The sequence below is a fragment of the Miscanthus floridulus genome, chromosome 2, assembly GCF_019320115.1.
Source record: "Miscanthus floridulus cultivar M001 chromosome 2, ASM1932011v1, whole genome shotgun sequence".
Lineage (NCBI taxonomy): Eukaryota > Viridiplantae > Streptophyta > Magnoliopsida > Poales > Poaceae > Miscanthus > Miscanthus floridulus.
Window position 1 is genome coordinate 39,685,415 of NC_089581.1, and position 22,874 is coordinate 39,708,288.

The window sequence follows — 22,874 nt, forward strand, 5'->3', positions numbered from 1 at the left end:
ATAGTACAAGTGGCCTGCACGCGCGTGCGTGGGCCTCAAGCCCTCAACTTGATGCCCGGCCCCATCCGGAGCCAGGTGATGCCGAATTTTTTATTTTTTAGTTCTTTTTAAAAAAAATCATAAATATGTCTCTGGAGGAAAGATTTCAAAATCTGAACCCTTAGCTCGGCGTCATCGTTGCTGGCGCCGAGCTTACACTGCTCGGCGCCATAGATCCCGATGCTAAGCTTGGCGCCGTAGATCCTGGCGCCGTAGATCTTGGCGCCATGATCTACGGCGCCGAGGTGGTGTTTTAACCCCGGCCCCAACCTTCCTGCCCGAGCCTTCTTCCTCTTCTTTCTCCTCCCTCTCGGTTTTTTTGTCTCCCCACTTCGCCCTACCTCACGAATCGGCATATTGGACTTTAAAAACTTTGATTTGATCTATAGATCTTTGAGAGCAAGGTATCATCGCCCCCTCCTAGTTTTTTCGCATCGATTCGGTATATATTAGTCGGATTTTACAACCTAAGAATCGTCATTACTTAGGGTTTCATGCAATTTTTAATTTTTGTATTATACAACCGTAGGATGATGCCAAGGTAACCACAGCGCATGTTGTTATGTTATGGGTTCATTGTTGTGCATCAAATGGGAAACCCTAGGTTTAGGGTTTAATGTTAAATCCTTTCGGTTCTTAGAACGAAATTGGTTGTATTGTAGTTATGGTTCTCATTGACATTAATTTGTGATGTTTTGATTTTTATTTGTTAAATTACAACCGTTTTGTTAGATGCAAAAAAATGTATCGGGAGGAGTTTTGGCGAAAACGGGGTCGTCCTTGAGAATTATACCCCGACGCGTCTAGCAAAGATGCCCCCGTCCCTCCTAACCTCCCTGTCCCTAACTGTGACTGTGGTTTCCCGGCCGACGTGTTTCAATCGAGACATCCAGACACAGCGGCGTGTTGCTTCTACACATGCAGTCGTTTTAATGTAAGTAATTATTTTCACTATCTTTTTTTCTTCATTTGTGTAAGTAGGCTACTAATATTTTATTGGAATCTTGTTGTGTAGGACCATGAGTATAACGCCCCAGCCCAGGAAGACAGCTAAGATCCACTCTACACATTGAATGGACCACACCTGCTAGTTAACTCTCTTGCACTTTCGTCCTCGCTTCGCGCAAAAAGTTCAAACCGGAGTTAATTCTCTCCCGGAGCTCAGGCTTTTAAGTTGGTTCGTTTCTCCCTCAACTTCTAGTATGGGACTAAAGTCACGTAGCTACAGTGTTCCGCTGTTACGGTAACCGGCAACCAAAGCTACAGTACTCAGTCATTTGGCCCGGCCCATCAGACCGGCCCAATTAGCGGGGTCTCACATACACCCACCCTTGAGGACTCGATGTCCTCGTCGAGGGTCGAACCAACCTACCCAAATTGGACAAATGTCCAAGATCGACTCTCTTAGCCCACGTCCATATTCCCAGCTCCCCGGCCCAAGTGCCATGCTCTTGCAGAGCCATGCGCAACCTGTCCGAGCTCCCGAGCCATATGTTCGTGAAACCGTGAGAGTTGGCTTTGAATACCATTTATAATGCCCTAGCCCGGGAAGACAGCTAAGATCCATTCTACACGTTGAATGGACCACACCTGCTAATTAACTATCTTGCGCTTTCGTCCTCGCTTTGCGCAAAAAGTTCAAACCGGAGTTAATTCTCTCCCGGAGCTCAGGCTTTTAAGTTGGTTCATTTCTCCCTCAACTTCTAGTATGGGACTAAAGTCACGTAGCTACAGTGTTCCGCTGTTACGGTAACCGGCAACCAGAGCTACAGTACTCGGTCATTTGGCCCGGCCCATCAGACCAGCCCAATTAGCGGGGTCTCACATACACCCACCCTTGAGGACTCGACGTCCTCGTCGAGGGTCGAACCAACCTACCCAAATGGAACAAATGTTCAGGATCGACTCTCTTGGCCCACGTCCATATTCCCAGCTTCCCGGCCCAAGTGCCATGCTCTTGCAGAGCCATGCGCAACCTGTCCGAGCTCTCGAGCCATATATCCGTGAAACCGCAAGAGTTGGCTCTGAATACCATTTATAACGCCCCAGCTCGGGAAGACGGCTAAGATCCACTCTACACGTTGAATGGACCACACCTGCTAATTAACTCTCTTGTGCTTTTGTCCTCGCTTCGCGCAAAAAGTTCAAACCGGAGTTAATTCTCTCCCGAAGCTCAGGCTTTTAAGTTGGTTCGTCTCTCCCTCAACTTCTAGTATGGGACTAAAGTCACGTAGCTACAGTGTTCCGCTGTTACGGTAACCGGCAACCAGAGCTACAGTACTCGGTCATTTGGCCCGGCCCATCAGACCGGCCCAATTAGCGTGGTCTCACATACACCCACCTTTGAGGACTCGATGTCCTCGTCGAGGGTCGAACCAACCTACCCAAATGGAACAAATGTCCAGGATCGACTCTCTTGGCCCACGTCCATATTCCCAGCTCCCCGGCCCAAGTGCCATGCTCTTGCAGAGCCATGTGCAACCTGTCCGAGCTCCCGAGCCATATGTCCGTGAAACCGCGAGAGTTGGCTCTGAATACCATTTATAATGCCCCAGCCCAGGAAGACAGCTAAGATCCACTCTACACGTTGAATGGACCACACCTGCTAATTAACTCTCTTGCGCTTTCGTCCTCACTTCGCGCAAAAAGTTCAAACCGGAGTTAATTCTCTCTCGGAGCTCAGGCTTTTAAGTTGGTTCGTCTCTCCCTCAACTTCCAGTATGGGACTAAAGTCACGTAGCTATAGTGTTTCGCTGTTACGGTAACCGGCAACCAGAGCTACAGTACTCAGCCATTTGGCCCGGCCCATCAGACCGGCCCAATTAGCGGGGTCTCACATACACCCACCCTTGAGGACTCGACGTCCTCGTCGAGGGTCGAACCAACCTACCCAAATGGGACAAATGTCAAGCATCGACTCTCTTGGCCCACGTCCATATTCCCAGCTCCCTGGCCCAAGTGCCATGCTCTTGCAGAGCCATGCGCAACCTGTCCGAGCTCCCGAGCCATATGTCCGTGAAACCGCGAGAGTTGGCTTTGAATACCATTTATAATGCCCCAGCCCAGGAAGACAGCTAAGATCCACTCTACACGTTGAATGGACCACACCTACTAATTAACTCTCTTGCGCTTTTGTCCTCGCTTCGCGCAAAAAGTTCAAACCGGAGTTAATTCTCTCCCGGAGCTCAGGCTTTTAAGTTGGTTCGTTTCTCCCTCAACTTCCAGTATGGGACTAAAGTCACATAGCTACAGTGTTCCGCTGTTACGGTAACCGGCAACCAGAGCTACAGTACCTAGCCATTTGGCCCGGCCCAATTAGCGGGGTCTCACAATGAGAGGTGTTTTTTCTTTCAGTGGATCGACGGTGCAGACAAGTTTGACCCTAGGTACCTCCTTTTCGACGATTGGTGTAGAGGAAGACATCCACGTGAGCACTTCAAGCGGTGGGTTCCACCCCCGTAACCCCCGCTAATAACGGCTAAGGAGAAGCACCTAGCCGTAGTTAGACGACTCGAGGAACCTCCTCTGTGCGAATGTGGAGATTGAGATGTGATAAACCCTGAGAATACGTTGGAGTTTGTGTGTCCGAACAAACACGAAGTAAGTGGGAAGTGTATCTGTTTAAATGTTTACCTCTATAGGTGTGCGTGTACTAATGTATTCTCTTATAGCGTTATGGATTTGCGAAGTGTCGTTTCAAGGAGTGGCTCTACGGTCCGAAGAATCAATGGCCGGAGCCACTAAAGGTAAAGGAAAAGAAGAAAGAAAGGTTAATTTACAGTGCACTCTGTCCAAGATTGGTCTTGCCTCCACCTGTCTTCCTGCACGAGTAGATTGATCGTACGCCGTGTCTTCATCGTCCGAGGACTCGATGTTGGCGTAGTCATCTTCTATCCACTATACCCTTAGCCTGCAACGTGTCGCACGTTCGTACCAAGCTTGGTACCGCCTGAACTCACGGTTCGTGTGCGGCTCGTTGTTCTTGTCCACGTTGTCGTGCATCTCCTCCCATTGCTCAATGTAGTACTGGTGGTGCTTCTCCTAGTCAAAAATCTTTCTGTTCTTCTAACGATCCAACCTGCACATATATGTCATCGTTACTTGAATCCATATACATGTAACCATATTAATGGAAATGGACCATCACGAGACATTTGAAATAGCAAAACACTTACTTGTGTAAGTCAACGTCAGTCGAGAACGGAGCCATTGGCCAAAGCTGTCTCACTCCAAATTAGCGTGCAACTCTATGTGGCAGGTGGAACTCGACAGCATAAAAATAGATTAGAGGGCACCTCATCCTATAGAAGTCGTCGTCGAACCCACACATGTTGCTCAAATGAAAAGGAAGTGCCCCCTCTCCATCGTACGGCTCTCACGACACCTGCAACATATCCAAACAAGATGTTAGATGGTATACTAAACCATTTCAATCCAGCATGGGAAATAAAATTTACTTACACTAGACGCCGTGAGGGCCCGCGGACCGCGGACGGGTGGGGTAGGGCAGGGCTGCGGCACCGAGTGGCACGGCGGGCGTGGACGCCGGCGCGGGAGCGGGAGCGGGCACGGCCGGGGCAGCGCGGGCACGCGGGAGCGTCCGCGGCGGCGCGGGTGCGGGCGGGGCGGCATGGGCGCGCAGGCGGGGACGGTGCGAGCGGGGACGGTAGAGAGAAAGAGAGAAAGGAACCGTGGACCCATACGTAAGAGGGCTCGGCACTAGGATTGTTGGCGCCGAGCTAGCTGCCATGTCAGCGTCCATGTTGCCAACGTGGCCCTGAGAAAGAAGGGGTTGCAGGTATTTATACGTGGGTCATTTGTAGGGGTGGTTGGTGATTGAGCCGTCCCTACAAATCGCGCGTATTTATACGTGAGGCATTTGTAAGGCCGGCTAGTGAGTGAGCCGTTCATATAAATCGACTTATTTGTAGGGACGGCTCGTATCACCGGCCACCCTTACTGTGTCATTTATAGGGATGGCTGGTCTCGTATATCCCGAATACGTCCATTATAGGAGCGGCTCCATCATCAACCGCCTAAAAAAATTATCTCATTGCTACGAATATTTTTTTTTAAGTAGTGGGCGGTGTCGCGGTGGGGATGATGGGAAATCCGGCCGGGCTGTAGAGTAGGTAGGTGCCCGCCGTTCGTGCGCTTCCTCGGATCCTCCGGTGTCTGTTCACGTCGCGTCGCGTCGTCACCTTTCAGATATCAAAACGACGCCCCCGTCCACTCAGTGCATGGTACTCGCACTTGGATCGCGTCAGGGCGCGTTAACGAGCGACTAGGCGCGCACTGGGGATAATAAGCGAGTTTCTATTCCAGGAAGGCCATCGATATGATCGATTGGGTGGGCCGTTGGCACTCATCACTTCATCAGTGATCACCCTAGTATAGCTTCTTTTTTTTGGCAGTTGTATGAACAGCTGTCAGCTGGCCTTGGAGCATCCCCAACACATCCCATCAAACACTAGTACTCCGTAGTACTCCTACGTAGTAGTAGATTGTAGATATACTAGAGTAATTCACACGAACGACCAACACTCCAACAGGGTCCAAGTCCAACACAGGTGGAATTGCCTATGGTTTCTGGGAGAACTGAACACGAAAAAAAAAGGTACCCAGAAAGCAACAACAGCCAGGCCGAGAGACAGAGAGCATTCGGTTGGAGATGAGATGGCGGCCCAGTTCGCGTCGGATCTTGCGTTTCCTTTTGCCCTTTTCGGCAAATACTAAAATGAATAGGGTTGTTCCCCCGCTTTAAAATCTGATGCCTTTGGTTCATGTACTGATGTTGCTTACTTATTACCTCCACATATGTGTTCTCTCTCTCTCTCTCTCTCTCTCTCTCTCTCTCTCTCTATATATATATATATATATATATATATATATATATATATATATATATATATATATATATATATATATATATATATATATATATACATATACTATCATGTAGCTGGCTACAAAATAACTTATTCTGCAGCCACTTTGAGTTACGATAATTACTATGTTAATTTACGAGATTATAGTAACTCCTTACTAAGTGGTTTACTATAACGTTAATAGTAAATATCCTCATGTGTTATAGTAACCCAACTATCGTAAATATGTATTAACATTATTGTAAATTAGTATATAAAATTATCGTAAATGGAGGTGGCTACAAAATAATTTATTTTGTACCTGGCTACTGAATATATATATATATATATATATATATATATATATATATATATATATATATATATATATATATATATATATATATATATATATATATATATATATAGAGAGAGAGAGAGAGAGAGAGAGAGAGAGAGAGCTACTGCCCTATAGCTGACTACAAAATAACTTATTATGTAGCCACTTTGAGTTACGATAATTACTATATTAATTTACGAGATGATAGTAACTCCATACTAAGTGGTTTACTATAACGTTATGGTAAACATTTCCATGTGTTATAGTAACTCAACCATCGTAAATATGTATTGACATTATCGTAAATTAGTATATAAAATTATCGTAAATGGAGGTGGCTACGGAATAACTTATTTTTGTAGCTGGGTACTGAATATATATATATATATATATATATAATGCTTCTCCTGTGCATTGGTTGAGTTTTAACCAAATTTTCTGCTTCATTTGCACAAATGTACAGGGTCTACCAAATGACACATGCACACCGCATGGTACGTGGCAACTGGAGCAATGAACGAAAGCGCCTCGGAGATCGGTGGCAATTTTCTCTAGTGTGGAGTACCTAATTGTGACAGGGATATATTTCTTCTTGATTTGCACAAATGGAACCGGTGTGGCGATCTGCATATATAGCCCAGATTTAGAAGCGGAGAACTAAGTACAAGAATGACAAGTTGATTTGATCACAGAACAGGCAGTGGCTCTTCTCCATTTTTTAATTCTTATTATAGCTGCAAGTGTGCCGTTCTTTTCTGGTTAATGCGGTTGGCACGTAAGCGGTTTGCATGTTGGGGGAAAATAAATGTGTTCTATACCTTATCAGAAATTTCAGTTCAAATCCTATTCAGCAATCAGCTATGGCAGGCGTCTTCTGCTTAGTTCAACGCTCTGCTGCATTTCTCGACATCTCGGTGTCTATAATTTGAGATTTAATTATTCTCGATCATCCTGTCGAAAATAGAGAGCTCTGACTTTTGATCGTAGCAGTTTCTTCCTTGACATGTATAAATCCGGACGTGCATTCGTTCCTCGGCAATGCAACAGAGCTGATCATACTGTTACTGTCACTGTGACACTGTCAGGCCGTCATGGCGAGAACCTCGACGACGACGGCTCTGACCTCGGCCTCGGCGGCAGCCGGGCGTCGTCGCACTCGCACCGCCGCACGGACAGCACCGGCTACAGCGTGCGCTTCCCGCCGGAGAACAGCTTGCTCGATGACTTCTCCACGGCGGTGAAGGACATGTTGTTTGCCGGCGACGACCCGCTGCGGCAGTACAAGGAGCAGCCGAGCTAGTCCAGAAGGGCCTGTCTCGGCCTGCAGCACGTGTTCCCGGTGCTCGACTGGGGCAGGCGCTACACCCTCGACGACTTCAAGGGGGATCTCGTCGCCGGCCTCACCATAGCCAGCCTCTGCATACCTCAGGTGAATTCATGCATCCATTCCAAAATGAACATGGTGGTTTATTTAGCTAAATGAGTGTTAACGTTTTTGGACTAGGACATCGGATACTCGAAGCTTGCTAACCTGCCGCCAGAGATTGGCCTGTCGAGGTCCTCACCTGAACTGAAATGAAACATTTTTTCTCTCTTTTGTTTTGAATGACGGACAGCAGCAGCTTCGTGCCACCACTGATATACCCTCTGATGGGAAGCTCTAGAGACATAGCCATGGGTCCCGTGGCCGTCGTGTCACTCATGCTCGGCACTCTGATGCAGAACGAGATCGATCCCAAGAAGCACCCGCTGGAGTACAGGCGGCTAGCGTTCACCGCGACGTTCCTTGCAGGGATCACACAGGCCGCTCTCGGCTTCTTCAGGCTAGGATTCGTCATAGAGTTCTTGTCCCACGCCGCCATCGTTGGATTCATGTCCGGTGCTGCCATCACCATCGCTCTTCAGCAGCTCAAAGGCTTCCTTGGCATAAGGAACTTCACTGCCAGAACCGACATAGTCTCGGTCATGAAGTCAATCTTCAAGAGTGCTCACCATGGGGTAAGAGTTTGCATACTGTGCTGTACATTCGACATTTTGCTCTTATTGTTTCAACAGGTGATGGGAGGCTTTGAGACAACTTTTTTTTTTAAATATATGTTGTTGCTACTACAAACAAACAGTGGAACTGGCAGACGATATTGATCGGTGCATCGTTCTTGGGATTCCTTCTGGTCACCAAGTACACTGTAAGACAAACTGAGTTCCACTGCCACTCCCAAATGATCATGAGCCATTCATTTAGTTAGATCGGATGGTAAGAATCATCTTTATTAATGTCAGCGTAGAAAGTGACCAACACGTAAATATTTGTAGTTTTATTGTACGTTGTGATCGGAGGTGGCCTAGCACTCAATGACACAGGGTTTATACTGGTTCAGGCAACGTGCCCTACGTCCAGTTTGAGTCGGTCGGTGACTTTATTCTTGAGCCTAGGTGCTCGAAGTTTGCTGTGGGGTTATAAACGGAAGGGAGAAAGATGGGGGTACAAGAGGTCCAGTCGGACTCTGGTCTGGAGGGCCAAGAGTGACGGGAGCTCCGTTATGTGCTAAGTGTTCGAGCGTGCGCTCTGTGTAGCTTTAGAGTGTCTAAAGTTACAAAGGGTGAATCAATGTAAGTGAACTGATCCGATCTCTCTTTTTGGGAGAGAGCGCATCTCCTTTTATAGATGAAGAGGGTGGCCTTACAAGTGAGAGATGGAGAGTGTACGTATACTAAGTCTTGTTGCCCACACCGTCGTGTACAAGTTGATTGTAGGCGCCCATAACACTGTTAATGTCAGATGTACGTGGGAGGTTGCGTCGTTTTCTTCTGGTATGGCAGACGTCGGTGCCTGCCATACTGTTGATGCCCAGAGGCACATAGGGGGTTTTACTATGTTCGCATGGTGTGGTAAATGTCAGCGCCCACAACACTGTTGATGCCCAGAGACATGTGCGGGAGCCTTACCGTTTTTGTCTGGTATGGGAGTTGATGGCGCCCACAACACTGTAGGGCAAATGTCGGTGTCCACAACATTGCTTGGGTTCTGACATGCTAGGAAGGTTGCAAGGTACCCTTCTGACATGCCATGTTGGTACTGTCCCGCAAGTGTACAGGATACGGCCCTCGGTATTACGGTTGACTTGAGTGCCCTACCTTACTTTCTCTATCCGTTTCCTGGTCCTCATCAAGCAGGCGTCCCCGGTCGGTTGGTCCTAGTCGGCTCCGACTGTGTCAGTCGGGGAAGAGCTATAAGCAGATGTTCAGTGCATCCCCGGTCGGAGACATGGGTCGGAGTCAAGAACGGTGTTTGTCCAAGCCTTCCGGTCAGAGAGGCCGTCCGGAGGTGGGCTGGAGCCGGAAGCGAGCGTTGTTCCTCCTTAGTGAGGCCTTCCGGTCGGAGATGCGGGCCGAAGTCAGAGGCGGACGTCGTTCCTCCTTGGTCAGACCTTCCGGTCGGAGATCGGATCTCCCTTCTAGCCTGTTTGTTTTAGGTATTTTGGCCAGCCCAGGAGTTGTGCGTCGTTCGCAACATTGTCTACTGGGCCGAGCTTTTGTTGGGAAGCCGGTCCATGAGGGACCCCGGGTTTATGAACCCGACAGGAGCCCCAAGCCCCGGGCGATTCGGGTAGAATCTTCTAGGGGATTTTTGTCTTGACGGCCGGTGCGCGCGAGCGCACCCGCGGGTATAGCCCCTGGGCAATTCGGGTAGAATCGTCTGGGGTTTTTTCATGTTGCCAGCGGGGGAAGTTTCGTTTTGTCAGTGGGTGCGTGCGAGCGCACCCACGGGTGTAGCCCCCGAGGCCTCAGGTGATTCGGGTGGAATCGCCTGGGGGGTTTTGTTTAGCGGGCGTGTGTGTGCACTGTAGTGGCGTAGTCTCTTCCTTTTCGGTTTCTGACCCGTCATTTCTGGGAGCGTGGTCCCAGGCGTTTGGTCGCAGTCGAGGGATCAGGCGAGTTGGAGCCGTGGATCCAAACATCGGGCGCTACGAGGGATCGAGCAAGTCAGAGTCGCGGATCTAGGCGTCGAGCGCGCCGGGGGATCGGGAGAGTCAGAGTCGCGGATCCAGGCGTCGGGCACACCGGGAGATCGGGCGAGTCAGAGTCGTGGATCCAAGCACCGGGCGTGCTGAGGGATCGAATGAGACAGACTCGTGGATCTAGACGTCGGGGGTGTCGGGGGATCGAACGAGACAGACTCACGGATCCAGGCATCGGGGGCACCGGGGGATCAGGCGAGTCAGAGTCGCAGACCTAGGCACAACCGAGGCATTTGGGTGTCTTAAGCCCCTAAGCCCCGTTGGGCTTGGTAGGGGTCGGTTGAGTTTTGTGCGTTACCCCGTCCATGGTTTTTCGCAACCGGAGGGGCTGAGCTAACGTCGCTTGCCTCGATGGCTCGAGTGACGCACTTGGTGAGCTCGCTAACGGGTATATTCGAGTGAAGTCCGGGTCCATCGTTCATGATGGGGTCGGCATAGCCGTCATGTGGCACTTCACTACTCCTTAACCTACAACCCGGTAGATGCCTAGGTCATTCCGGAGACCAACCCGGGTGGCCCGCTGGCCTCCCCTCGATAGAGATTCTATGGGTTTGGCGGGAGGTTAGGATCGAACGAGAAGGTTGAGATGACCCTATCTGCTTCGGGGCAGACTAGGCGAGGGCCGCTCGGGGCTCATCTGCGTTTTCTCCCCTGGCTCTGTTTGATGCGAGGCAGCCTTGAGCCCTTCGTGGGCCGGCCTTCGAACCCCGGTCGGTTGTTGCTCATGTCGAATGAGGCAACTGCCACTTCATGACGCAACATGGAGCGTTGTGATGCATTTAACTGCATATGTGATGCTTTTGGATGTATGGAATGAATGAATGCATGCATGGATGAATGTTCATATAAAGAAATAGTGGGGGTTGGTAATGTTACCTTGATGACTCGAGTGACAGGGTTTTGAGGAGCTCCTATCGGATATGTTTGACCGAGATCTACGCTCGTCGTCTATGACGGAGTCGGCATGGCCCACATGGGGTGTCCCTCTGCTCCTTACCTATCTCTCAGCGTTTGCCTAAGCCATCCGATCGACTCAAGAAGCTCATTGGTCTCTCCTGACAGAGGGTCACCTACGCGTGGTGGCACTTTGTTTCTTGTGCCCGGTGTGCAGTAGTGGTGGGCCATACCCAGGCCACGTCCCGTCTGACCAGGCGCTGTTCCGTCGGGCAGGGTGCGTCCCATCGGTCAGGGCACGTCCCGTCGTTTCCCATCCGCATTGAATGGGGGAAGGGAGAGGGGTTTTTGCCCCCATCGTTTCGCCTTTCCCCAATCGTTGTGCCTTTCCCAACTGCTGTGCCTCTTTCTTTAAGTAGGGAAAGGGAGAGGGCTTCCGTTCTGTTCCTTCGCCTATTCCTCATCTACCACCTCTTCTACTTCTTCCTTCTCGCCGAGAGCGTCTGAGCACCGTGGTGGTTCCTAGGAGAGAAAAAGGGGAGAGCGAGGGAGAGGAGAAAAACTCACAGATCCATTCATGAACCTAGAGCAAAATGTCAAGCTGGAGGTCATCCATCATGAGGGAGTCTATGCTGGTTGCCTTCACCGAGAAGGGGTTTCTGCCGCCGAAGGAGGTGGCACACTGGAGGGCTCCTGGAAGGGAGAATTTCCCACAACCTTAGACCGACGAGGTTGTTTCCTTCCTTGCCTTCCATGAGCACGGGTTAGGATACCCCGCGCACTGGTTCCTACGTGGACTCCTCAATGAGTGGGGCCTAGAGCTGCAGCACCTCAATCCGACTAGGGTGCTGCACATCGCTGGATTCATCACCATGTGCAAGGCCTTCCTCGGGATGGAGCCGCATGTGGACCTCTTCTGGTGGTTGTTCTCTGGGCGCGCTTTGTCGGAGGGGAAGTTTCTCATGATCACGTCGGTGGGGGGCTTCGTGCTGCAGAAGAAACCGAGCGCGTCGGGCTCATACCTCGTGTACACCCCCTATGATTCCAATCGGGGGTGGCACGGGGAATGGTTCTACATCAGGAACTCGGCTGAGGCACCATTCCTGCTTTTCACCGGCAGGAGGCCGGAGAGGTAGGAGAGCTGGTCATGGGGCCCCGCTAGCCGATAGAAGAAGAAGGTGGAGATCATCGAGGTGGACCTCTAGAATCTTGGGCGGCGTGGCCTTAATAGGGTGCAGGCATTTCACACCCTTTTCCACTGTCGGGTCACTCTGCTGGTGAAGAGGGCATGGCTGATGTGGAAGTACAACGACTCGAAGGACCCCGACCGTGCATCACCGGAGGACCTACTGAACGATGAGGTCTAGAGTCGTGTTGACCAAGTGCTGTAGCTAAGGCCTAAGGAGACCCTCGATGGAAAGCCTAGAGCCCTCAATGCCACGACGGTGTCTAGACTGGTATGCTCCCCTCTCCTTACTCCATGTTCTTTTCCCCTCTTGCTCTCCCATGTCATGTCTTTGAGTCATCCGTTTCGTAGGGACTTGGAGTTTACAAGTCCCGGACACATCTTCTAAAGGGACCGGAGGGCACGGCTTGGCAAGCCGCCCTGAAGGAGGCGGCGGTTGAGAGGAAGAAGAAGAAAGCTAAGGAGGCTTGGCGAAAGCATGAGAAGGAGATGGAGATCGCCCGACACGTGCGGGCCGAGGAAAATAGGAGCGACGTCGAGTCAGAGCTAGAGTCAGAGGACCCCATAGAGATGGGTGATGACATGATCTTCTTCGAGGAGGAGGAAGACCAGGAGGTTGTTGCGACCTTAGTGGTGCGTCACGATCCTATGGCCATGTCTGCTGGCGGTGAGCAGGAGGCAGAGAGGAGCGGCGATGTTCCCATGCCGAGAAAGCGTGCTATGAGCGTGGACGCCATCGGCGAACGGGAGGCGAAGCGGACATAGTCGCCACGCCCTTCTGAGGCGTCGTTGGCCTTATCCCCACCTGCTCCGGGCGTGGCAGAGCAAACCAGGCGGTCAAAAGAGTGGGCTCACACCCACGCATCGTCAGGGCCAGCGCCAGCGTGCGACCCACAATGGGAGGATACAACGCTAGCTGCTCCGATCGGTGTGCCCCGAGGTGAAGGTCATGGTGACTCGCAGGCTGAGCAGGAGCCGGTTGGGTCGACTCCCCCTGGTTGAAGTGAGGGGGCATGGGTCATGGCCCGGGAGCGGTGCTCGCCCGGTTGGCCCGTTGACGTCGGATCGGGGCTTCAGAGCCCTACCGCTTCCGTCCTGGTATGCCCCTTTGTTTCTTTTTGATCTCGCTGTTGAGTTTTTTTGGAGTGTGACTAACCTGTACTTTTTTGAAAGTGGACGGATGTTGATGGGGCTGAGCATCGCCCCAACTCCCATGTGGGAGGATTGGAGGCCCATCTTGCAGTGCGTCGTGGCAAGCGGCGGGGAGAGCAGGGTGGTGGCAGCGGGTCCTTCCCTTTAGGGTGTGGAGCCCCTTGGGCCGGTCGCCAGTACGATGGCAGCAGCGATGTTGGTGTTGGCGGTGATCCCGGTGGTGATGGCGGAGGCCGCATCGGAGGTAACCCTTGCGCCCCCTCCTCCACCAGTTACGGTGGAAGAGGTGGGCGAGACCGGTCTCCCTACCTTACCGGGCAGAGGGTAGCACGGCTCACCCTCCTGGCTAGAGCTAGAGGTGCCTGGGGAAGATGCAGCCGAGCTGGAGCCGGAACACCTATGGATGGTCCATGAAACCGAGGTGGTGGAGATCCCCTTTGATGGCGAAGCAGGTGACGAGGTGGAGCTATCGGCGCCGTCGTAGGAGCTGGTGGTGGTTCGGTCATCGGCTGGCCCTCCAGCGGGATGGAGGAGACAGACCTGGTGTGGCCCTACCCTAAGGACCTGAGGAAGGTGTGGTTCATCCTCTGGGATAAGCAGGAGTGTCAGCTCTAGGACGTGCTTGGGGGAGAGGACTTGGGGTGGAGTCCGATCTCGCCCGAACAAGGGTGAAGCTAGAGGAGGCCCTAGAGCGGGTTAAGTCCGTCGAGCGGGTGGTCACAGTTGACCTGCCCTATGCCACAGTGGTGAGTTTTCTATGTTTGTCCTTGACTCCTGGTCTTTCATTGGCTGCCCTAGCACGCTTGCTTCTTGTTTTGTAGGGTCTGGAGGAGATGTTGAGCCACAAGACTTGTTTTCTCCGGATAGAGCACGCCTGGATGGAGGAGCTCGAGCACCAGCTGGAGTCCGCTCGCCATGAGTCCTAGGACCAGGCAGTGGAGGCGATCGAGGTGCGGGCGGCGGAAGTGCTTGCGGCGGAGTGAGTGACTACCGCCGAGAGGGGGCTTGAGGCGGCCAAGGCCCGCTAGGTGGAGACTGAGGTAGCGCTCCAAGGTACCCTAGAGACCATGGAGATAGAGTGGAATGCCCTAGAGTCGGAGCGGAAGGCCCGGTTAGAGGCCGACCAGGAAGTGTTCGCGCTTCGGGGTCGGGTGACGGGGACAGAGGAGGCGAACACCCGGCTGTGTGACCAGGTGACCAAGTGACTCCCACCTCAGTAAGTACCTTTTCTTCTTTCAACATGTTGGTTTCTTTCTTTAGCTTGCTTGTGAGCTTGTCATCCTTCTTCCAGAGCTGGGTGGAAAGGTGGAGTCATTGGAGCGGGACCTAGAGACGGCTAAGGTGACGATTGGCCGGAATACGGAGGCGCTGGCCAAGTCCCTTGAAGAGCGACGTGTTCTTGAGGGGGAACTTGACCATATACGCAATGTTGCCTTGCTCATCATCTCGGAGGTCTTCAGGTCGGCGCCAAGTACCAGCGCGCCTGCCATCTAGCTGGCGGAGGTTCCGGATGAGGTTCGGGCCCTCATCACCGATGGGTTGTTCTACGGGACGTCGGGGGTGTTGACTTCGGTGGCGACGTACCACCCGGACCTGGACTTCGCCGCCATCTGTAGCGGGTATGTCGGCGGCTGGAGCGCGGAGGACATCCACTCGCTTGGAGAGAGCTTGCTGCCACACACAAAGTTGGTGGCCAAGCAAGTCTCCGTGTAGTGGGAGATAGATGCTCACTATGCAGACATGGCCGAAGGCGCGCGTTAGGAGGACTCCGCCCAGCCTATGGATGGCGTGGAGCCTGGGTTGGAAGCGAACGTCGCCCCGCCTTCGACTGAGCTGAGCATTGCCCAGTCGGAGGACGAGCAGCCCCTGCCCTTGCCGGTCGAGCTGGTAGCCGATACCGCTGGGGAGCCACAGTAGAAGTTTTAGAGTAGAAATACTTTAGCAAATGTACAAGATAATGTTGTGGGGGAGCCCCCTACGTAAAGTGCTTTTGTGTATTCATGAATACTATAACTTTGTTTTTGTGGTGGAACTACTTCGTTCGAGGAAGCTTGTCCCGTCCGTTCCTTATTTTTACCTTAGCATAACTTTGTTTTTTATTCTTTTCTTTTTCGCACCTGCCCGTTCATACCATAGGCTGCAACCTTAAGAGCCTGGGCGTGGCCCACAAGGCTCAGTTGCTCGTAACCATAGGTAGAGGCGGGGTGCGATCGGTCGGAATATTTAAAGCAAAGCTACATAAGGTAATTAAAGGAACGAACTACCCTTTCGTTCGGGTAGAAGGTATTTTACCGTATGATAGGAAAAAAGAGAAAAGAGAGGTGGTATGGCACCTCCATGGAGCGCCCGAGTGACCCGGGCCGAAAGTGTTCAGGCCGGGGTGCTTTATAGGAGCCAATGTTAAGTAAAAAATGGTAAGACCGAATTTTAGGGGAAGAAACGACGTAGCTGTTCGATGTTCCAAATTTTGGTGAGAACGTCGCCATTGTCATCCTTCAGTCAATAGGTGCCTAGTTGGATTACCTTGGTCGCCGTATAGGGACCTTCAGTCTTTCGGATCCTTGCCTGCCATGCCCCCTTTATTAGCTGCTACCTCCTTTCCTTTTCCTTCCTTTGGCCTGTCGGCCTATCGCAGAAAGTGCTTGAGGAGCTCGTAGTCCTTATAGAGGTGCTTGATGGGGTTGGCATGGTTGGTGCACAGGCTCTCCATGAGCAAATTGAAGTGGTCTGGGAGGTCCTGCTAGGGCTGCTTGCCCATGTGATTAGCCACGGCGACCAACGTGGAGTTGGCCGATCGGTGACGATCTTGCTTGTCCTTTTTGCCCCTCCGTGTGGAGGGGCCCTCGTCTTGATCCTCGTGCTTGGTCTTGCCTTTGTCTTGACCTTCGTTGAAGACTGTTCCGACTGCCTCCTCACAGGAGGCGTGGTTTGTGGCGACGTCGAGCAGGTCGTGGGTGGTACGGGGCTTCAAGCAGCCAAGCTTGTGGATCAAGGACTCGTAGGTTGTCTCGAAGAGGAATGCGCTGATGATGTCCACATCGATGACATCAGGGAGGGAGTTGCATCTTTTGGAGAACCTACAGATGTAATCTCGTAGGGGCTCGCTGGGCTCCTGCTGGCAGCTCTTGAGGTCCCAGGAGTTCCCAGGGTGGACATACGTCCCCTAGAAGTTCCCGACGAAGACCCTCTTGAGGTCCGCCCAGTCGTGAATGCTGTCGTGTGGGAGGAATTTGAGCCATACCCGAACATATTCCCCCATGTAAATGGGGAGGTACTGAGTGATGAAGTGGTCATCATCCACTCCTCCGGCTCAGCAGGCGAGCCGAAAATCTTTGAGCCATATACCGGGGGTCGTCTCCCCGGTGTACTTAGCGATGTTGGTGGGCGGTTGGAAGCGTTGTGGGAACGACGCTCTCTAGATGCGTCGCCCAAAGGCCCGTGGTCCTAGGCCATTCGGGCTAGGACTCCGGTCGTCCGGTCAGCGACCGTGCCTAGGGTGCATTTCTCCACTCCCGTCGATGGTCTAGCCAGGGTCCGTCTTGCCTGCCCTTACTACCGCCTGATGGACGTCATCGTCATGTTGGGCCCGACGCCAGGTTCTAATGACGCTTCAAGCATCTAAGTACGGACTGAGCCATCCGCGTATCGACGGTCGGTGTGGAGTAGGCGCAAGGTCGAACCATGGCGCAGTTGTGGCCTCCTATGCCACGCTTGGTGGCTATAGCGATGAGCAGATGGAGCAATCTGTCTGGTGCATCCCCACTCTCCTAGTGGGGAGAGAGGGTGCGAGTCAAAGTCGCGATGTGGAGCTTTCCACCTGTTGAACGGCGGCGGCTTCCACCAGTGCCCGGAGGTTCCGATGGACTGCCCGCTCCTAGGGGTCGACGGGCTCAAGAACGCTGCGCAGAAGCATTGCCGCTGCAGCGATGTTCTGGCTAGCCCGAGCGAACTGTGGGGGGTCATTCCCTCGTTCATGATGTTGCGCTGGACCTGGCAGGCGCGGCCCTAGGCGCCGATCGCCGGGTCACGCACATGGGGCGCAACGTGCTGCACGGAGCGCGCCGGCGCAGGCGGTGGCTAGTTCTGTCATCGTTGTCATAGCTCCACAGCATGCTCTTGTGCGAGCGCGAGGGCCCCTGCACGAGGGTCTAGAAGGGTGTGAGTCTGCAAGGACTCCGCTACCACCGGTGGCTATCCCAGAGTGTCTGCCATAGCGCACTCCCAGGACAGACGGTGGCTAGGTGCCATGTCACCGATGCTGGAGCCGTCGCTCTCAACCTCGTCATCGAGGAGTTCATGGAAAGTGGTAGGAGCATAGCTCGCCATTCCCATGAATTTAGATGTGAGAGGGGGCGGCGCCAGTGCCCTTCGGAGCCCCTGAGCGTACGCGTCCATGGGGGACGTGAGGCCATAGGGGAACCGGTCGTACAGTGGTTGCGGTACGGACAATGCGGTCCCTCTAGATAATCGGCGGGAGATAGTAAATAGCGAGTAAATAACAGCATGTACATTACTCACAGCGGGGTTTGAGCAGAGAGTTTGCTCAGATTGAAGCGCAGGCGCCTCGTCATTGAAGTCGTCGTGTGTCCCAAAGCCGATGGAGGGCGCCCCTCCGACGAGCGTTGGAACAAGTGCCTCCTCGCGGAGGTGTAGTACACCGAGTCGTTCGGCGACGAAGTCCAGGCTTCCGAAGAGGAAGGCCTGGGACGTCTCAAAGATGGATGGAACCCACATCCCAATAGGTGGGAGTGCGGGAAACTCCAGTGAGCCAAAGCGAGTCGTATCGCTTGAGCCCGCCATGGCGAAGGTGGCGGAAAAGCGGCCATCCGATGACCAAAAGTGTGAACGTACATCGTCTTCCCTACGGACGGCGCCAACTATCGGTGCAGAAAGTGACCAACTCGTAAATATTTATAGTTTTGTTGTACATTGTGATCGGAGGTGGCCTAGCAGTCAATGACACAGGGTTTATACAGGTCCAGGCAACGTGCCCTACATCCAGTTTAAGTCGGTCGGTGACTTTATTCATGAGCCTAGGTGTTCAAAGTTTGCTGTGGGGTTCAAACGGAAGGGAGAAAGATGGGGGATATAGGAGGTCCAGTCAGACTCTGGTCTAGAGGGCCGAGAGTGACTGGAGCTCCGCTATGTGCTAAGTGTTCGAGCGTGCGCTCTATGTAGCTTTAGAGTGTCTAAAGTTACAAAGGGTGAATGAATGTAAGTGAATTGATCCGGTCTCTCTTTTTGGGAGCGAGCGCATCCTCTTTTATAGATGAAGAGGGCGGTCTTACAAGTGAGAGAGGGAGATTGTACGTATGCTAAGCCTTGTTGCCCATGCCGTCGTGTACAAGATGATTGTAGGCGCCCATAACACTGTTAATGTCAGATGTACGTGGGAGGTTGCGTCGTTTTCTTCTAGTATGGCAGACGTCGGTGCCTGCCATACTGTTGATGCCCAGAGGCACGTAGGGGTTTTTACTATGTTCGTCTGGTATGGTAAATGTCAACGCCCACAACACTGTTGATGCCCAGAGGCATGTGGGGGGAGCCTTACCGTGTTTGTCTGGTATGGAAGTTGATGGCGCCCACAACAGTGTAGGGCAAATGTCGGCACCCACAATACTGCTTGAGTTCTGACATGCTAGGAAGGTTGCAAGGTACCCTTATGACATGCCATGTTGGTACTGTCCCGTAGGTATACAGGGTACGACCCTCGGTATTATGGTTGACTTGAGTGCCCTGGTTTACTTTCTCTGTCTGTTTCCTGGTCCTCACCGAGCGGGCGTCCCCGGTCGGTTGGTCCCAGTCTGCTCCGACTGTGCCAGTCGGGGAAGAGCTATAAGCAGAGGTTCGATGCATCCCCAGTCGGAGACGCGGGTCGAAGTCGGGAGCGGTGTTTGGCCAGGCCTTCCGGTCGGAGAGTCCGTCCAGAGGCGGGCCGGAGCCAGAAGCAAGCGTTGTTCCTCCTTAGTGAGGCCTTCCGTTCGGAGAGGCGGACCGGAGTCGGAGGCGGGCGTCGTTCCTCCTCGGTCAGACCTTCTGGTCGGAGATCAGATCTCCCTTCTGGCCTGTTTGTTTTAGGTATTTGGGCCGGCCCAGGAGTTGTGCGTCGTTCGCAACGTTGTCTGCTGGGTCGAGCTTTTGTTGGGAAGCCGGTCCATGAGGGACTCCGGGTTTATGAACCCGACAATTAATTTCTAAGTGGAAATTTGTGAAATATATATTTATCTAATTTTTATTTTTGTAAAATGTGATAAATAAATAAAGTTCTAGATATAAAAATCTTTTTTCTAGATCTAATTGATGCATGCATATAATCTATTAGATATGGTAGATCTTTTTATTTTGCAAATTTATGGACATGATTTGATTAGCATAAACTGCTGATCTTTTTTTATACATGTTAATCTACGTGATTCGTTTCCCTAACAAGTTTTTTATCTTAATTAGTCTCAATTATTAGTCTCAATTATCTGAAAACCAACGTCATAGACCCGGTCCACGTGATTTGTTTCCCGAACAAGTTTTTTATCCACGTGACAGAGGCCATTTGATAATATTTATTTTTTATTTAATTAGGTTAATTAATTAGTTATTAATTCAAAAAATCTGAAAAATCAATGCTTAGATTTATTTGAGGTATTATCTTCTGGTAAGTAAAGGGAGTACCGTAGCATTGCCTATTACTGTTTACATTGTGATCGAGGTATACACCACGCTGTAGTTTCACTGAGACAACTGATTGTATATAGGGAAAGAAAAAGAAGAATCTCTTCTGGATGTCTGCGATTGCGCCGCTGGTTTCGGTGATTCTATCAACCTTCTTTGTGTACATCACTCGTGCGGACAGGCATGGCGTGGCAGTTGTAAGAGCCACTCTTGACTACTCACAAGTTGCAGAAAGACACCAAAAGTTTAGTTGAAGTTAGCAGTGAAGCTTAATTATCACTGGTTATGTTATATTGCAGGTCAAAAACATAGAGAAAGGTGTCAACCCGCCTTCAGCTAGCCTCATATACTTCAGTGGCTCGTTCTTGCTGAAAGGATTGAAAATTGGAGTGGTAACTGGATTGATAGCCCTAACGGTAAAACAAACTTCATTTCGTTTCAAATCAGCACGCGGTGGAGGACAGCTAATAAGCTAGCAATTTAACCTATGGGAACAATTACCAGGAGGCAGTTGCAATTGGAAGAACATTTGCTGCCATGAAGGACTACCCACTAGACGGGAACAAGGAAATGGTAGCTCTAGGAACCATGAACGTGGTAGGGTCGTTGACTTCCTGCTACATGACCACGGGTAACTGCACTATTTCAGCTTGAAACCAATCGTACAGCGCAGCACAAACAGTTGTATACATTCTTTCTTTCTGAACAAAATCTTTTGATCTTGTTAGGTGGTTTTGGGCGATCAGCGGTGAACTGCATGGCTGGCTGCAGAACAGCAGCGTCCAACATGGTTATGTCAGTTATAGTGCTCCTGACGCTACTGTTTATCACTCCACTGTTCAAGTACACTCCCAATGCCATCCTCTCTTCCATCATCATATCGGCGCTGCATGGCCTGATTGACTACGAGGCAGCGTACGCAGCCTGTTCGCTTGCTCGTAAACGATCGTAAATTTCCAGCCGGGAACAGTGTTTTTCTCTCACACCAAACCAGCCAGCAGTAAATAATCCACGATCGTTTACGGTCTGCCGAACAGGCTGCGTATCTGGAAGGTTGATAAGCTGGACTTCTTGGCGTGTTTGGGAGCCTTCTTGGGAGTCGTGTTTTCATCAGTGGAGCATGGCCTGCTAATTGCGGTATATATGGACTAACTAATTCCAACAATTTCTGTTATAGCTGCGACCTTCAATTGAATTCCTTGCACATTTTAAGCAAGGGCTAATGATAGTAGAACTTCTTTATTGTTGAATGGAATAGGTTGCAAATTCAGTTGCCAAGATACTTGTCCAAGCAACACGGCCCAAAACCGCCTTGCTTGGCAACCTTCCAAGAACGACGGTGTATAGGAACATTGAGCAATACCCAGAAGTTACCACGGTGCCCGGGGTGATCATTGTTCAAGTGGATTCAGCTATCTACTTCACGAATTCCAACTATGTTAAAGAAAGGTAATATTAACTGGTGTTAATAGTATTTTCATTGTATACCAACCTTTTGCAATATATGTGATGAACCCTTAATTTCAAGTATACTATTTCTTTTTTTGAAGAAGCACTGGCATAGGGGAGGAAGAGGAACAAACATAATATAATTAATATTAGCGTGAAATCTCAGATAAACTTGGGCATGTGTATGTATGAAACGTTGAAAATGTTTCTTTATTTGAAAGAAAAAATAATATAGGGCTGATGCAGCTATTAGAATCAAATCCAGGAAAGTCAGCACACGCTAACATATATGGTTACCTGTTGTGTAAGCAGTATGATATGGCTGCATGTTCAAGCAACTTGTTAGTTGGATATATGCTAGCTAATTACAATGTGTTAGGTACATCATTGCATCATGTTGAGTACCACTAGCACCGCGTTCTCCTATGTCAAATATTAGCGACAAGCAAACTATTCTTCACTAGTTTCGTGTCCGATTACCGATTTTCAGAATCTTGAGGTGGCTGAATGAGGAGGAAGAACGGCAACGAGAACAGAAGTTTCCCGAAATTGAGTTTCTGATTGTTGATCTATCTCGTAAGATCGAACAGTGGATATATCTATTCTCTATATATGCAAAATAAAAACAGAGTTTTTTTTTCAAATGAATTTCGATGAATTAGTTTGCACCAGCAGCACTGATACGTTGTTCCTCTTCAACAGCGGTGGGTGACATCGACACAAGCGGAATCCACGCCTTGGAGGAGCTGTTCAGAACAGTCGAGAAGCGAAAAATTCAGGTGAGACATGAAACCTGGTGCTACAATTCTTCAACTCCTCTCGCAGAACACTTGACCAAGAAGAAATTCCTTGTGCCTGCCATTTACAGCTGATCCTTGCCAATCCCGGTCCGGCGGTAATTCAGAAGCTCCGCTCAGCGAAATTCACAGAACTCATCGGCGACGACAAGATATCCCTGACGGTCAGAGACGCAGTGAAGAAATTCGCTCCAAAGGCAGCGGATTGTGCATGAAGGAGATGCAGCGAGTTATGCACATTTGGAAGCACACGCAAGCTTCAACTCCCATTTCACAATTAAGATTAATAATTTATAGAGCAGAGAAGCATGACTGTAAAGAAAACAGTTTGCTAAATTGTATGTACTTACAATGTGTGCTGTGCTCGAGTTGGAGCACATCAGGTCTCCATCGATCAGTGCGTGTTTACATGGCAAGCGCTTTGGTTTGACGGGTTGAAAGGCATCACCATCCGCCATTTTGAAT

The 22,874-nt window shown here is 50.9% G+C and overlaps 1 pseudogene; it reads left to right on the plus strand.

Annotated features, from left to right (window-relative positions):
* Window positions 1-4,669: 4,669 nt before the first annotated feature.
* LOC136536387 (sulfate transporter 1.2-like) lies at window positions 4,670-22,624 on the plus strand (annotated as a pseudogene).
* The last annotated feature ends 250 nt before the right edge of the window (window positions 22,625-22,874 follow it).